Source organism: Oncorhynchus tshawytscha, linkage group LG18, assembly GCF_018296145.1.
Source record: "Oncorhynchus tshawytscha isolate Ot180627B linkage group LG18, Otsh_v2.0, whole genome shotgun sequence".
Classification (NCBI taxonomy): Eukaryota; Metazoa; Chordata; class Actinopteri; order Salmoniformes; family Salmonidae; genus Oncorhynchus; species Oncorhynchus tshawytscha.
In genome coordinates, this window is record NC_056446.1 from 23,217,675 (window position 1) to 23,233,733 (window position 16,059).

Below are 16,059 nucleotides of genomic sequence, written 5' to 3' on the forward strand. Positions count from 1 at the left end.
TCACTTTCTCACTTTACGTCGCTTTCCCCCTCTCTCGCTCTCTCTCTCTCTCTCTCTCTCTCTCTCTCTCTCTCTCTCTCTCAGAGTGAGAGAGGTCAGCCCAGAGGAACTCAGCCACACAGGATTCCCTCCAAAACTGGGCTGGCTGCTCTCTTGTTTGTGGTAGCGGAAAACTTCACTGTCACATTTCCTGCTATTCTGCGTAAAATTAGGAATGGGGCTCTCTTATCTGTCCTGGACAGAGTTCCTCCTGGAGGGGCGGGAGCGGGGCTGCCGTAATCACTTCCTGTCCCATCATTTCCTTAAGTTTGATTAATGAGAATAAACAAATTCACCCCTTCAAGTCCTAAACCAGCCCCCTCTCAATCTCCATGTCCCTGCTTTTGTAATGGAACAGTCAGCTACCATCTCGGATTACATTTTTTTCCAAAATGATAAACATTGCAGTTTTTCTCCTTTTCTCCAGTCCACCTCTGCAACCACAGGCGACAGTTTCTTCAAGCGCAACACTACCAATTACAACCTTGGGTCTGAATTTCGAAGCTGGAGCCGAAACCCCCGAATGGTGTTAATAAAACTGAATAGACAAAACGGTTATAACATAAATAGTGTTTCTATGTGCTGCAAAACAACTATTTTTATATCTGAGCGTACATGCTCTGGTTTTCCAGACCCTTTGTCAATACTGTAACCTCAGTCTTTCCACAGTGTCTGCCAGGTCAGTGGTGTCTGCATGGGCCGTCCAGGCCTGTGTCGGTTGTAGAGGTCCAGTGGAAACACTAGGCTCTGATAAGATAGAGAACCAGGGCCACAGCTCAACACAACACTCAGTCCCTCCCTTGTTCCTTTCACTCTGCCCTTTGTGATTTTCTCCCTCCAATCTAAGAGGACTGGATAGGTGAAAGAAATACTATGACCCTGCCTATCCCTCCTAGAAGGCTAGGTGGGGGAGCTATCAGCATATTGCTTTGACTATCCAATCCATTCAGATCCGCTAAGGTGGTCAGAGGAAAGGAAGCACATTTTTTATTGGAATGCAGCCCTTAGTATAGCAGGGAACCTCCTGGTCCATCCTGGTCCTGTGGGTCCCCCCCCTTTCCCCTCCCTCTCCACTGGCAGGGGAGGGCTGGGTCTTGCAGGGACTTCCTCTCATTGTTGCCCTGCCTCAAACCCGTCCAAAGGAACCAGCAAACGCCTACTATACCCTGTCAGATGGTATTTAGAGGCATTGTGTTTTGTTCAATCACACAGGGGTTGCAAAACCACAGGGCTTGTCTGTCCACATACAGGTGTAGGAGGTATTCTTTAAAAGAATGTGTTTATTTATGTTCTACTAAAGTTTAGTACCAGTACTGATTAGCATTGTTTAACAGTGTTTGGACGTGTGATGGATAGTTGTAGGGTGTGGGCTTGATCAGGGATTTTATGAGGAAATTCTACACAGGAAATAGAGCAATGCAACCTCTCTTTAGAATCAAAGTAGTCTACTGTTCTGTACATACCTTGACAGGTTTATAACCTTGGTCTGTGAAACCATCAGCCCTTGATGTCTAGAAGACAAAAGAAATTCACAACCTCTCCAGAGGCCTGGGACACTGGGCATATTAATCTTAAATGTAAAGTCCCCAGTTTAGGTGACATTTTTGCTTACAGATCGATCTGTGGACACCGTATATCGAAATGCTTGCGTTGAGTGATAGCCTTGATTCCTACGTACACAGTAGTATAATGTTTGGCGCCTGTGTGACATAGAATGTGAAATCTGAAACCACTTTAAGCTGAGATGTCCCTTCTACCATTTCATTAGCTCTTCCAACTGTCCATCAACTCCTGGCTGAACCCTATGTCACAGCATCTGACAAAGCACATGCCTACAATCTCTACATTGTAGCGCAGCAGAAGACAGCGGTTACGATTTATAGCCAATCTAAAATAATTCATAGGTTTTAAACAAAAACACTTTTTATTTGTCATAAATGGACAAGATGAGATATGAGATGAAAAACAAGTTCCTAACTAGTTCAAGAAGCCAAGCTAGAGCTCTGTGTGACCTTCACAGCGGTGGGGGCTGATGATTTGAAATGTTGATTGAGTGCACACAGTACAAATAGTCTTCATGGGCTTAATAATGAAGGCGTCATTTAAACTGTAAAAATGAATTACTTTTTAATGTGGCATGAACACAACCAGTCATTTTTGTATTTGTTCTTTTTTGCACTGCCAGCCACACCAATGTGTCCGAGGAAACACCGTCCAGCTGGCGACCAAGTCAGCCTGCCACAAGAAGTTGCTAGAGCGCGATGGGGCAAGGACGTCCCAGCCAGCCAAACCCTCCCTACCCCGGACGACGCTGGGCCAATTGTGCGGTGCCTCATGGGTCTCCCGGTCATGGTCGGCTGTGACACAGCCTGGGTCTGTAGTGAGGCATGCGGTGCCGTATTCCTCTGATTTTCAAACAAATCACTTCAGAAAGTAGGCTACCTGTGCATGCTCATCCACTCCAAAATAATTCCAGCATCCCGAACTACATGTAGACTGAATCATTTAATGAATGGAAAGAGACATCTGTTACAAAACACCAAGAAGTGTGCCCAATGGCATTCAGCGATTGCCATTAGTTAGGCCTACATTAATTGATGCGTCTTGCTGACACATCCACCTTTTTTTGTAGCCTGAAAAGTCGGGACACCTGAAATGGGGCTGAAACTGTCCCAGGAAAAATGGGATGGTCACCCTAACACACACAGTCAACTTACTAGACTAGGCTACAATGTGTATTGCCATTAACTTAAAATAGAGTACCACAGTGTGAGTCATAATACCCGTAAACCTAGCGGTTAAACAATTAAATAGTTCCAATCATTTTTCCACCATTCATTTCTCCCATAGGGGATTTTAGAAACACTTAAAAAAAAAAGCTAATTAGCTGCTAATGTGGCTATCATAAAGAACTTGTAATGTCATGTGTGTGTAGGTGGCAGGGAAGTCATGAACGCCTTCCAGACCCTTGACGTGAACTGGGGACCCCGATCAGACACTATATCCTCAGGCACCCCGTAGTGCCGGAAACGTGTGTAAACAGGGCCTCCGCAGTTCGTAGGGCCGTAGGGACACTGGGCAAAGAGAGGAGACGACAGGACTTAGAAAAATGATCCACAATGACCAGGATCGTGGTGTTTCCCTGTGAAGGTGGAAGATCGGTTAGGAAATCCACCGACAGGTGCGACCACGGCAGTTGTGGAACGGGTAAAGGTTGAAACTTACCCCTGGGCAGGTGTCTAGGAGCTTTGCAACATAAACCCTCACGTACTTACCTAAAGTGGGCCACCAGTACTTCCCACTAAGACAGCGCACCATCTGACCGATCCCAGGATGACCAGAGGAGGGTGACGTGTGGGCCCAATAGATCAGCCGGTCGCAGACCGCAGACGGAACGTACAGAGGCCCAGCTGGATCCTGAGGGGGAGAGGGTTCTGCACGTGACGCCTGCTCTATGTCCGCGTCCAGCTCCCACATTACCGGCGCCATCAAAATAGAGGCGGAGAGTATGGGAGTGGGATCCATGGGCCGCTCCTCTGTTTCATACAGCCGGTACAGTGCGTCTGCCTGCCGGTACAGTGCGTCTGCCTTAACGTTCTGGGAGCCTGGTCTATAAGAGAGGGTAAACACAAAACGAGTGAAAAACATGGCCCATCTTGCCTGGCAAGGATTCAGTCTCCTCACCGCCCGGATGTACTCCAGGTTGGGGTAGTCAGTCCAGATGAGAAAGGGGTGTTTAGTCCCCTCAAGCAAATGTCTCCACGTCTTCAAGGCTTTGAAGACAGCCAACAGCTCCCGGTCCCCCACATCATAGTTTTGGCTGAGCGTCTTAGAGAAGAAGGCACAAGGGCGGAGCTTCGGTGGCGTACCCGAGCGCTCTGAGAGAGCACAGCTCCTATCCCAGCCTCGGACGCGTCCACCTCCACTATGAGCACCAAAGAAGGATCCGGATGGGCCAACACAGGAGCCGAGGTAAACAGAGCCCTCAGGTGCCTAAAAGCCCTGTCCGCCACAGCTGACCACTGCAAGTGTACCAGGCCCCCCTTCAGCAGTGAGGTAATGGGAGCAGCTACCTGACCAAAACCCCGGATAAACCTCCGGTAGTAGTTGGCAAACCCTAAGAACCGCTGCACCTTCTTCATCGTGGTGGGAGTCGGCCAATTACACACGGCTGCAATGCGGTCACTCTCCATCTCCACCCCTGACGTGGAAATGCGATACCCTAGGAAGGAGAGGGACTGTTGGAAAAACAGGCATTTCTCAGCCTTGACGTACAGGTCATGCTCCAACAGGTGACCAAGCACTCTGCGCACCAGGGACACATGCTCGGCGCGTGTAGCGGAGTATATCAGAATGTCATAGATATGCACCTCTACACCCTGCCCATGCAAGTCCCTGAAAATCTTGTGCAAGTCCCTGAAAATCTCATCTACAAAGGATTGGAAGACTGATGGACTGACCGAATGTACCCCTGACGCAGGGATTCGGAGACATATGTCTCCATAGCCACCGTCTCCACTTGCGACAGGGGATACACTTGACTCCTGGGAAGTGCAGCGTCTACCAGGAGATTTATCGCACAATCCCCCCATCAATGGGGTGGTAATTGAGTCGCCTTCTTTTTACAGAAGGCGAGAGCCAAATTGGCATATTCTGGGGGAATGCGCACGGTGGAGACCTGGTCTGGACTCTCCACCATAGTAGCACCAACGGAAACCCCAAACACCTACCTGAGCACTCTCACGACCACCCGTGAGAGCCCTCTGTGGCCAAGCAACAGTGGGGTTATGACAAACTAACCAGGGTAGGCCCAGCATCATGGGAAACGCAGGAGTCAATAAGGAAAAGACCGATTTTTGTCCATGTGTCCCCCCTGTGTCACCATGCCCAAAGGAGCGGTGGCCTCCCTGATTAACCCTAACCCTAATGGTGGACTATCTAAGGTGTGAACTGGGAAGGGCACATCCATGGGAACAATGGGGATCCCTAAACTATGAGCTAACGCTCTATCAATAAAATTCCCAGCCGCGCCTGAATCTATGGGGAAAATTCAGGAAAAGTGACAGACACAAACATATGTGCAACAGAGGGCTCTGGGTCAGAATAGGTGAGAATGGTGCCGGCTCACCGGGGTGACGCCTGAGCGCCCTGCCTGCTGCCTCGATTCCCAGAGGAACCAACCTGGCACCGACCAGCAGTGTGACCTCTGCGGCCACAGATGGTGCACGAGCGGGAACCCCCTCCGGTCTCCCTGCGCACCGACCCTCCCAGCTCCATATGTATCGGAGAGGGGGTGCGGGAGGATGGAACCACCAGACCCCAATCTGGACGTCAACAAGTAGCCAGCAAGTTGTCCAGCCAGATGGACAGGTCCACCAGCTGGACGAAAGTGAGGGTGGTGTCTCTGCAGGCCAGCTCCCGACAGATGTCCTCACGCAGACTGCAGCGATAATGGTCGATCAGGGCCCTGTTGTTCCATCCCGCGCCGGCAGCCAGGGTCCTAAACTCCAGGGCAAACTCCTGGGCACTCCTCGTCTCGTGCCTCAGATGGTAGAGGCGCTCACTCGCCGCTCTGCCCTCGGGTGGGTGGTCGAAGAGAACTCCTCAAAATGGTCCAACGCCGCATCTCCCTCTCTCCACACGGCATTGGCCCACTCCAGGGCTTTCCTGGTGAGGCACGAGACGAGGGCGGACACCTTCTCACGGTCTGATGGAGCTGGGTGGGCCGTGGCCAGATAGAGGTTTGGATGGAGGAGGAAACCCTGGCAGTTGGCAGCACTCCTGTCGTACTCCTGTGGCATGGAGAGACGGATCCTACTGGGTTCAGGAGGAAGAGGGGCGCTCAGTGGAGACCCCGGTTGTGCTGGTGGAGGCGCTAGAAGAACTCCCTGTCTCTCCCAGCGGTCCATTGTCTGGACAAGTTGATAAAGCATTTCCGCATGCCCCTGGACGCGCTCCTCCACCTCAATGGCCAGGGTACCTTCTAATGTTGACTCCATAATAGAGTCAGAGATTCTGTCATTTTGTGTGTGTAGGTGGCAGGGAACTCAGGCGCATGAGATTCGAACTTGGTATAAATGGAGTCGTTTAATAGACTTGACAAAACTCCATAATCAAAAATACAAGATAAAAGAAAAGTACAAGAACCCATCGCGCACCAATACATAATACACAAATATACAAACAAACAATCTCTGACATGGACATGAGGGGAAACAGAGGGTTAAATACACAACATGTAATGAATGGGATTGGAACCAGGTGTGTAGGAAGACAAGACAAACCCAATGGAAAATGAAAAATGGATCAACGATGGCTAGAAGACCAGTGACCAGTCGACCGCCGAGAACTAGCCAGAACAAGGAGAGGCATTGACTTCGGCAGAAGTCGTGACAGAACTACAAATGCCATGATGATCTGGACAAGACTGGCGAATAGAGGCAAAGGTAACAATCTCTGGATTAACTATCTAATGCCAGCTAAATATAGTAATGAATCAATTGGCTACATTTCTTTAAATGGACAATTCTGTTAACTGTCTTGTGCAAGTTTTAAATTGACATAATACCTGTTAGCAAAGGAGTCATATAGGGATGAAGCTTGCATCGAATTGTAGTCTTGCATCGATTTGTAGTCTTGCATAAATAGAGTACCACAGTGTGAGTCATAATACCCATATCTATGCATAATACCCATATAGGGATCCTAATAAACTAAACTAAACTTGCATTTAGGCCTACACTACTGCTGGTAGCCTATCCTTTTAGAAGAGGCTATTTTACACATGAACACATGCAGAACAGGTAGCCTACGTTCAATATAATACATGAGTTGAATCAAAACATGTTTTACACCCTGGTGTTTTACACCCTGGTGTTTTACACCCTGGTGTTTGTGTTTTACACCCTAGTTTAGTTGTCCATAATTCATGAGTTGATGCTTAGAGTTTTCACAGATCGTGTGACATAAAACACTACCTTTCTTTCCACACATGAATGACATTTATATGACAGTGTTAGTTGTCATTATTAAGCATTTAACAATTGAATTGAACATTGAACTTATTAAACCGTGTACGAATCATGGACCTTGGAAATCTCGGATAATGCACTGCAAGTATAACTATGCCTATGCAACATTTAATTGTTTCGCTGTGAAAACAGTTCTCATAAGCACACAAATCCCCAATAATGTAGGGCTATGCCATTGCAAAACCGAATGCTTCTAATCGAAGGAGTCAACCAAAGGCCTACTGTCATTAATTTATAGGCTACTTGATGGATGGATTGGATGCGCATTGATGTCTAGCTCTAGACGATTTAGTGATATTGTCGACCATCATTAACTGATCCAGCAAAGAAATCAAATATTGATAGAAAATAATCAAGCTAAATAAATGGTCTGCTACTTCTGGTCACCGATGGTACAGAGAACACCAGTACCTGTGCCCAACAGCAAAACAGCAATGAGCGCTCTAAACAGCTGACTGACAAAATCAAACAATAATAAATCAAGGGATAAATCAGATGCATTGGAATAACGTTGTTTATTTATCAAGGATGTATGGCAAACAAATTGCGAAAATTAGTAAGTACAAAGGAAAATCTATGCGTAAAGGAGCTCAGTTGAATCTTTTTAGTTATATGTGGACAGTGCCGGCACTTAAAACGAAATGGTTTAAACCATGACAGGGAGGTGGGGGTGTTCGTTTCATTAGATTTAAAAAAGATATATATTATAAGTTATATTTACCACTGAAAAACGTATGTTAAACGTATATTAAACAAATATGAGAATGATTCAATTAGCATTAATTGGAGACTGTCACGCCTGACCTTAGTATTCTTTGTTTTCTTTATTATTTTGATTAGGTCAGGGTGTGACAAGGGTGATTTCTGTGTTTTTGTTTCCTGTCTAGGGGATTTGTATGTCTATGTGTTAGTTGCCTGTGTCTGCACTTATCATATATAGATTCACGTTCGTTTTGTTGTTTTGTAAAGTTTGTTTAAGTGTTCTTAGTTTCATTAAATAAGAAGATGTATTCAAATTACGCTGCGCCTTGGTCTCCTCCATTCAACGAACGTGACAGAATAACCCACCAAACAAGGACCAAGCAGCGTGAATGGGAGGAACAGCGCTTGGTGGAAAAATGGACCCCGGAGAAGGATGAGTGGGTAACAACCTGGGAGGAGATAGAGAGGTGTTCGATCGATCCAGAGAGAGTGCCAGGGCCCGCCTGGGATTCTATGGAACAGTGCGAGGAGGGATACAGGAGAATGGAGGAACGGCAACGATATAAGGGTACACGGCTAGCACGGAAGCCCGAGAGGCAGCCCAATAATTTTTTGGGGGGGCACACAAGGAGATTGGCTAAGTCAGGTAGGAGACCTGAGCAAACTCCTCGTGCTTACCGTGGTGAGCGTGTTACTGGTCAGGCACCGTGTTATGCGGTGGAACTCTCCAGGCATTTCTAGCCCGGTTCGCTCTATTCCAGCTCCTCGCATTGCCCGGAATAGAATGGGCATCCAGCCAGGTAGAAGAGTGCCGGATCAGCGCTCCTGGTCTCCAGTGTACCTCCTTGGACCAGGATATCCTGCGTATCTCTGCGTATTGTGAGTCTGCACAGCCCTGTGCGTCCTGTGCCAGCGCCCTGCATTTGCAGGGCAAGTATAAGCATCCAGCCAGGACGGGTTGTGTCAGCTCTACACTCCAGACCTCCAGTACGCCTCCACAGCCCAGTACGTCCTGTGCCTGCTCCCCGCACTCGCCCTGAGGTGCGTGTCCCCAGCCCAGTACCACCAGTGCCAACACCACGCACCAGGCTTCCTGTGCGTCTCCAGAGCCCTGTACGCCCTGTTCCTTCTCCCCGCACTCGCCCTGAGGTGCGTGTCCTCAGCCCGGTACCACCAGTGCCGGTACCACGCACCAGGCCTCCAGTGCGTCTCCAGGGTCCAGTACTCCCTGTTCCTGCTCCTCGCACTCGCCCTGAGGTGCGTGTCCCCAGCCCGGTACCACCAGTGCCGGCACCACGCACCAGGCCTACAGTGCGCCTCGCCAGTCCAGAGCGTCCGGCGATAGTACCCAGTCCAGAGAATCCGGCGACAGTACCCAGTCCAGAGCTTCCGGCAACAGTACCCAGTCCAGAGCGTCCGGCAACAGTACCCAGTCCAGAGTGTCCGGCAGTACCCAGACCAGAACCTCCTAAGACGGGCCGCAGACCAGAACCTCCTACGACGGGTCACAGACCGGAACCTACCACGACGGGTCACAGTCCGGAACCTACCACGACGGGTCACAGTCCGGATCCGCCAGAGTCTCCCTCCAGTCCGGATCCGCCAGAGTCTCCCTCCAATCCAGAGGCGCCACTCACTCCAGACTCGACCATCAGTCCAGTGGCGTCCTTTAGTCCGTGGTTGGCGGTGAGGGTTCCCGCTCCAGAGACATTAAGTAAGTGTGACGAGTCAGAAGTGGAGCGGGGTCCACGTCCCGAGCCAGAACCGCCACCTCGGAGTTATGCCCACCCAGACCCTCCCATATGGGCTTAGGTGTGCGGCCGGGAGTCACCGCACACCTAAATGTCACTTCCGGTCGTAGGTGTATTGAAGTGGCGTGTTTTTAGCATAAAAATAGATAGAGACTCAGTTACAACACTGTATATATACATAATATGACATTTGTAACGTCTTATTCTTTTGGAACTTCTGTGAATGTAATGTTTGCTGTTCATTTTTATTGGTTATTTCACTTTTGTATATTATCTACTTCACTTGCTTTGGCAATGTTAACATATGTTTCCCATGCCAATAAAGCCCCTTGAATTGAAGTCCATTGAATAGAGGACTCATCTTTATATCTGTGGCATTATAGCATCTGTGACAGCATGGGCAGCGTCTGAGGCTACAACTCAAAAGGAATCCCCACCCGGTTGACTACCTGACTACTTTAAAACAGAGGATGATGGCACAATAACAATGGCAATGCCCATGCTAAAATGGGTTATATCCATGATAAGTCCTCTATCTATCTCTATGGTTTTTAGGGGCTCTGTAAAGGTCCTACACTCAAAGTCATAGGCCTACAGTAGGGCCTAAATCACTTGAGTTTATTCTCCTTATTTAACAGTAGGTGGTGTTATTATCCATGGCAATTTTTCTCCATGGCTTCAGATTCAGTGTTAAATAGTCACATATACAGGGTTGCAGGTGTGATTGGAGGGTAGAGTGAAAATCTTAGTCTCCGAGCTCCAACATGCAGGAATAAGTGAAATAAAATAATGAAAATGGTAATAAAAAAAAACAACGATATATAAATAGAAATAGTACTATATACATCATAACTGTATCAGTGAGGAATAAATACATGTACACTGGGGTGGAGGCAGAGGAAAGACTGGGGGGGATTACCATAGGTGGAGCAGCAGGCAGACTAAATGACCATTGAGGGGGCATTGGGACCAAGTGAAATAAAACAATACAAATTATAATAAAAATAAAAATAACAATATACATATTAACTGCAATAGTGACGAATGTCATTGGGGTGGAGGCAGAGTAAAAGTCAGTTGAGGGGGTGGTGTCCATAGGGGGAGTAGCAGGTGTGAGGGGGGAGCAGGTAGCTGACTAGTGGAGTCTATTCAGCAGTCTGATGGTCTGGGGGTAGAAAATATTGGCCAGTCTTCCAGTTTTCGCCATGATGCTCCTGTACTGCCTGCGTCTGAGTGATGGAAGCAGAGAGAACAGGACATGGCGCAGGTGGCTGGGGTCTCTGATTATCTTCTTGGCCTTCCTGCGACACCTGGTGTTGTAGATGTCCTGGAGGGCAGGCAGTGTCCACCCAATGGTGCGCCTTGCAGTCCGCGGCAGGGGAGTTGCTGTACCAGGATGTGAAACACTGTGAGGGCCCTCATGGAAAGGCCGAATTTCTTCAGCATCCTGAGGTTGTGCCTTCTTCACCACGGTGTGTTTTGACCATTTCAGCTTTTCTGAGATCTGTACACCAAGGAATTTGAAGTTTGTACCGTCTTCATGGCGGCCTTGTTGATGAGGATGGGGGCATGAACAGCCCTGTTACTCCTGAAGTCCACAATCAGCTCCTTTGTTTTTCTGACAAAGAGGGAGAAGTTGTTTACCTTGCACCATGCCGTCAGAGTGCCTACCTCCTCCCTGTAGGCCGTCTCGTCGTTTTTGGTAATCCGGCCTACTACTGTTGTGTCATCAGCGAACTTAATGGAGTTGGAACTGTGTGAGGCCATGCAGTCGTGGGTATAGAGGGAATACAGCAGGGGACAGAGGGCACACCCTTGTGGGGCCCCTATTTTTAAAATCAGTGTAGAGGAGGTAATGTTGCCTACCTTTACCACCTGGGGGCGGGCTATTAGGAAGTCCAGGACCCAGTTGCATAAGGAGTTCAGACCCAGGGACATGAGCTTTGTAATGAGCTTACTGGGCACTATGGTATTGAAGGCTGTGCTGTATAGTCGATGAACAACTTTATCACATATGCATTCCTTTTGTCCAGGTGGGTAAGGGCAGTGAGCAGTGCAATGGCAATTGCATTGTCCATGGATCTTTCAGGGAGGTAGGCAAATTGGAGAGGGTTGAGTGTGTCAGGGAGGTAGGAGGTGATATGGTCTTTGACTAGACTCTCAAAACACTTCATGACGACATAAGTGAGCACTACTGGTAGGTAGTCATTCAGTTCAGTTACTTTCCCTTTCTTGGGCACAGGGATTATCGTGGACATCTTGAAGCAGGTGGGCAACTTCAACAAAGCCAAAGATGAGGGTGAGAAGAACTTGCTCTGCCGGGTATTCGAACATTTCTACAGGCAACTCAAGATTGTCATCACTCTTTTAAATTAAATTTGTAATTCAATCGAGATTTTACTTAGAAACTGGCCAGTTTGTAGGGCCTCGATGTCGACTCGCAAAACGTTTACTATGGGTAATTTGGAATTGAGATGGAAACAGCCAATGACCCAATGATGTCTCTCAATGCAATTTATCATTATGTTTCGTTTGCAACCGTCAAGTTTGCGGGTTTTCACAGGGATGGGGTCGATTCTGACGAGCAGGTTGGCTACGATAACTTTCTAATACGATTTCAGTAGTGCTGACTGCGCGTGAAGGAGATTACTCGGGCAGGCTTTGTACGGGCGTGAGCGATCTGGGTGTGCGCTGATAAAATAAGTATACAGATGGATCTGAACATTCGGTGATGCCGCTACACTTCCCCTCAACACAGACGATTCCCTTCGACCCATCTCTGTTATATCTTTATGCCCATTTATTTCCCATCTCCTGCGGCAGACTCCCTCCTTCTTCCTCCGCTCTCGGCTCAGTCCTGTGGGGTTGTGCTTGGTAGAGGTCACCCAGAACCGCACAGCGTGTAAATGTGGGAGTCAGCACTTCATCCCGGTGCGACGGGGCTGCAGTATATAGAAGACCCAGGATAAGCCTGCTGTTTTCGCATGCCAACTCAAATAACATTCTGTAGGCCTACACACATTTGGACTTCATCCTAAAAGTCCCTTCTGAATTATTAGTGTGATCATTTTTTTTCTCAAGGTTTATAAAATGAAAGAAAAAAGCACTGAATAGGACCAAAATAGGCCACTATACTCGGGTTACACTCAGAGGAGTTTGTAACCCCCATCTGACTGCACTGTTTGCACTTTCTCTGCTGTAAACCAATCTCCAGCTATTAGATGGCAATATTCACCTACAGGCTTTTAAGTCCACTTTTGTAATAAGAACAAATAAGTAATTGTGATGTACCAATATGTGTGTGTGAACGAACATTGGGCACTCAGCATATGATTCAATATGACTGGGAAAAAAACAGGTGTGAAGCGAGGATGACTCAATCATATTGTCTCTCATCTACCCACCAGTGTTTTCTGCTCCTCTGGTTGATAATGATGGACAATGCATCTATCTTCTCCACATTCTGACCAGAACACCATCCTCTGCCTCTGATGCTGTCCCCACCGCCACTGTGATGTTGTTGTCATCCTCCTTTCAAGCTCCTGAGAGTATTCCTGAGATGATGAAAGGACTGGCCTAATGGGATTAAACATTTTGATAAGTGCAGAAGAGGAGGCAGTGGCACATCATCTCACTTCTCTCCCTCCTGCATTTAGAACAGTATTGATTGATCAATCTATCTGCTGGAGAGAAAACACAACCAGTCATGTGCAGAGATGTACCGAAGGCATGTGTGTGTGTGTTGATTAATGACTGATTTACAACCTTTATGATTTTTGGGATTATTTGGATGCATATCTGTTTTGCTGTACGAACAGATGTGGTCTCTCTCTCTCTCTGTCTGTCTCTCTCTCTCTCTCTCTCTCTCTCTCTCTCTCTCTCTCTCTCTCTTCATCAGGTCAAGAGACATGGCTCACCATTGTCCCAAGCACCTCGAGGAGCACCGTGAGAGCTTCACTTTGATTGGACACCAGGTGGCAGTGCACTCAGATCAGCAAGGAGAGAGACTGAGGAGAGAGAGGGAGAGAGAGAGAGAGAGAGAGAGAGAGAGAGAAAACAGTATGAGAAGAGAGGGAGGGAGGGGGCAGAGAGAGAGAGAGACACATGCACACATACACAGACAGACAGGGGAGGAGCTTGAGAGAGTGAGAGATTGCAGCCTCAGTACTGCTGCAACAGGGATGACTTGTTCAGGAGGATACAGAATTATGGACGCAGCTCAGTCTCCATAGACCCCTGTGAGTTTGGACTGTAGACTCAAGCTACTGAAAAACTAAGAACTGAATCCAGAACAGAGGTTCAACTTCTGTTGGGATTGAGAGACGGGTTGGAGCACAACTTGACTGACCCCAGGGCAGAGGTATGGCATTATCACCCCTGCACTATGGACGATCAGCCAGGGATATTGCCAATGTAATGCAGAGACTGCAAGGTAAGTGCTTTCTGCTTACTCATTCATTCTCTTGCTCAGTCTGCAGTGGTTTGAAAGGTGACCTAGTGCGGAGGTTGAGGCATGACACAGCAAAAATGCCTTTGAATTAAAGGTATGCTTTGTTACTACAATGCTGTCCTCTAAAATATTACATTCTTGTGTGAATCTGAACCAAAAGAATTCTATTTGTTTGGCTTTAAATTCTTGAAATGCGCTAACTTGTACTGTAAAACATTTGAGATAACTGTCTGCAAAATCCAATGTCATTTGATACATGCCTTGCTCAAGTATTTTGAGGTTGTTGTGGTCAATAATATTGTGTATAGCGCAATTTTCCTCTCAGTGCTTTTGCATTGAAGGTCAACTTTGCTGGACTTTTAGTCTGTGTGATGTGGTCATGTGGTCCAGTGATGTACCACAGTATGCAGGTAAAGTACAGTAGCAGTGTTGTCTGTGTGCCAGATTATACATCATGTCTAACTGCAGGACAGCTGTTCTATAGCTTACCTTGTGTGTGGAGGGGCAGACCGTGGTAAAGCTGATCCTCTGAAGAGCTGACAGGGTGAACACTATTCTTCCCTCTCATCTCTTCTGTACCAGCAGGACTGCTTACTCTGTCCGATTATGGTCGTGCTGACAGATTTATAGCTAACCCATAGTATTATAATTGTATTCAGAATTTTCAATATTTGCTCTGTACCATCTCTGTATCACCACAATGACGTAACACACTCACTACCTTCCTATACCTGCCATTGATGTGTAACCACGGCTGTTATCAGCATCATTATCATTACTCACTGTTCGTGGCTCTGAGCTGTGGTTCGCCTTAGAAACCTGTACTGCTGCAGATTGTTCGGTGGCGCCGGTCTAACGCTCCCAGGTTCAGGACCAGATTGATGGCCATATCAGGACTCTGGGGGAGTCATGTGACACTGGAGCTGAGAATGAGATCCAAAATGGCTGTGCCCTATATGGCTTCGTAGGTGGCAGAGCAGCTGAGAGGAGAGCATCCCTCCCTCACCACACTGCTAGTCAGTATCATCACTGTTGAGCTGGAGTGCATGGTAGTTTACTGTGATTTCAGACTCTGATTCAGAATGATTGTGTTTCATATGAGGAAATTCACTTTCACGGCTCATCAACAACAAAATAGAACAAAGTATTTCACAGTATCATTATGAAAAACTCAGACAGTTGCAAGTAATACAATTATAATGAAACCTATAATGTAGTTATCATTCACATGAATTACTATGACATTGTTGATGTTGTCTCAGTAGTAGGAATGTCAATAGTAATCTTGATCTACTTTATGTTCCTTGAAAAGTCTCTGTGTGTCACCAGTTAATCTAGCGTAATAAAACAACAAGGTAATGTACCTCCCTCTGATAGCGCTTTAAAGTCACAAAGAAGCCCATTGTTGCCAGATAGACGCTGCAACATATTTAGGTGAGGGGAAACACATGAACTGTAATGTTATTTGACTAAAAAAATGGACATGTTTTGAAAATAGCCCTAGATATTTGTAGTGGTTTGTGGTGTGTCTCTGTGACTCCAGTAAGTGAAAGCGTCATCTGCTCTCACCAAGCTGCACATAATGGTTTCTTGATGATGTTAGTTGCCATGCAGGTCATTACAGAAAAGAGAGGCCGTGTTGCTATATTTTGTCATTGTTGTGTAGAGATACCATCTCAGCTTCCTTGCTTTTTAACCACAGACCCAAAGAAACAATAAAACAATTTGTGTACGTTTAGGTAGTATTCAGGTACAGGTAGCTTGCTGCAACTATCAGGTGTGTATGATTGAATGGTTCACCTAATAATATGCACAGATTGATTAATTACACAAAGTGTACAAAACATTAAGAACAGATCTTTCCATGACAGGCAACTAGGCGACAGGGTAGCCTAGGGGTTAGAGCGTTGGACTAGTAACCGGTTGCAAGTTCAAATCGAGCTGACAGGGTACAAATCTGTCATTCTGCCCCTGAACAGGCAGTTAAACCCACTGTTCCTAGGCTGTCATTGAAAATAAGAATTTGTTCTTGACTGACTTGCCTAGTTAAATAAAGAAATAAGAAAAATAAACTGATCAGGTGAAT

At 47.0% G+C, this 16,059-nt stretch overlaps 1 long non-coding RNA gene across 1 annotated transcript; it reads right to left on the reverse strand.

Moving 5' to 3' along the window:
* Positions 1 to 12,625: 12,625 nt before the first annotated feature.
* On the reverse strand, positions 12,626 to 14,895 carry LOC112218097. Its single transcript, XR_002948567.2, has 3 exons — positions 14,463 to 14,895; positions 13,441 to 13,530; positions 12,626 to 13,099 (listed from the first exon to the last, which is right to left on the reverse strand). It is a non-coding gene; the product is annotated as an uncharacterized LOC112218097 (long non-coding RNA).
* Between the last annotated feature and the right edge of the window lie 1,164 nt (positions 14,896 to 16,059).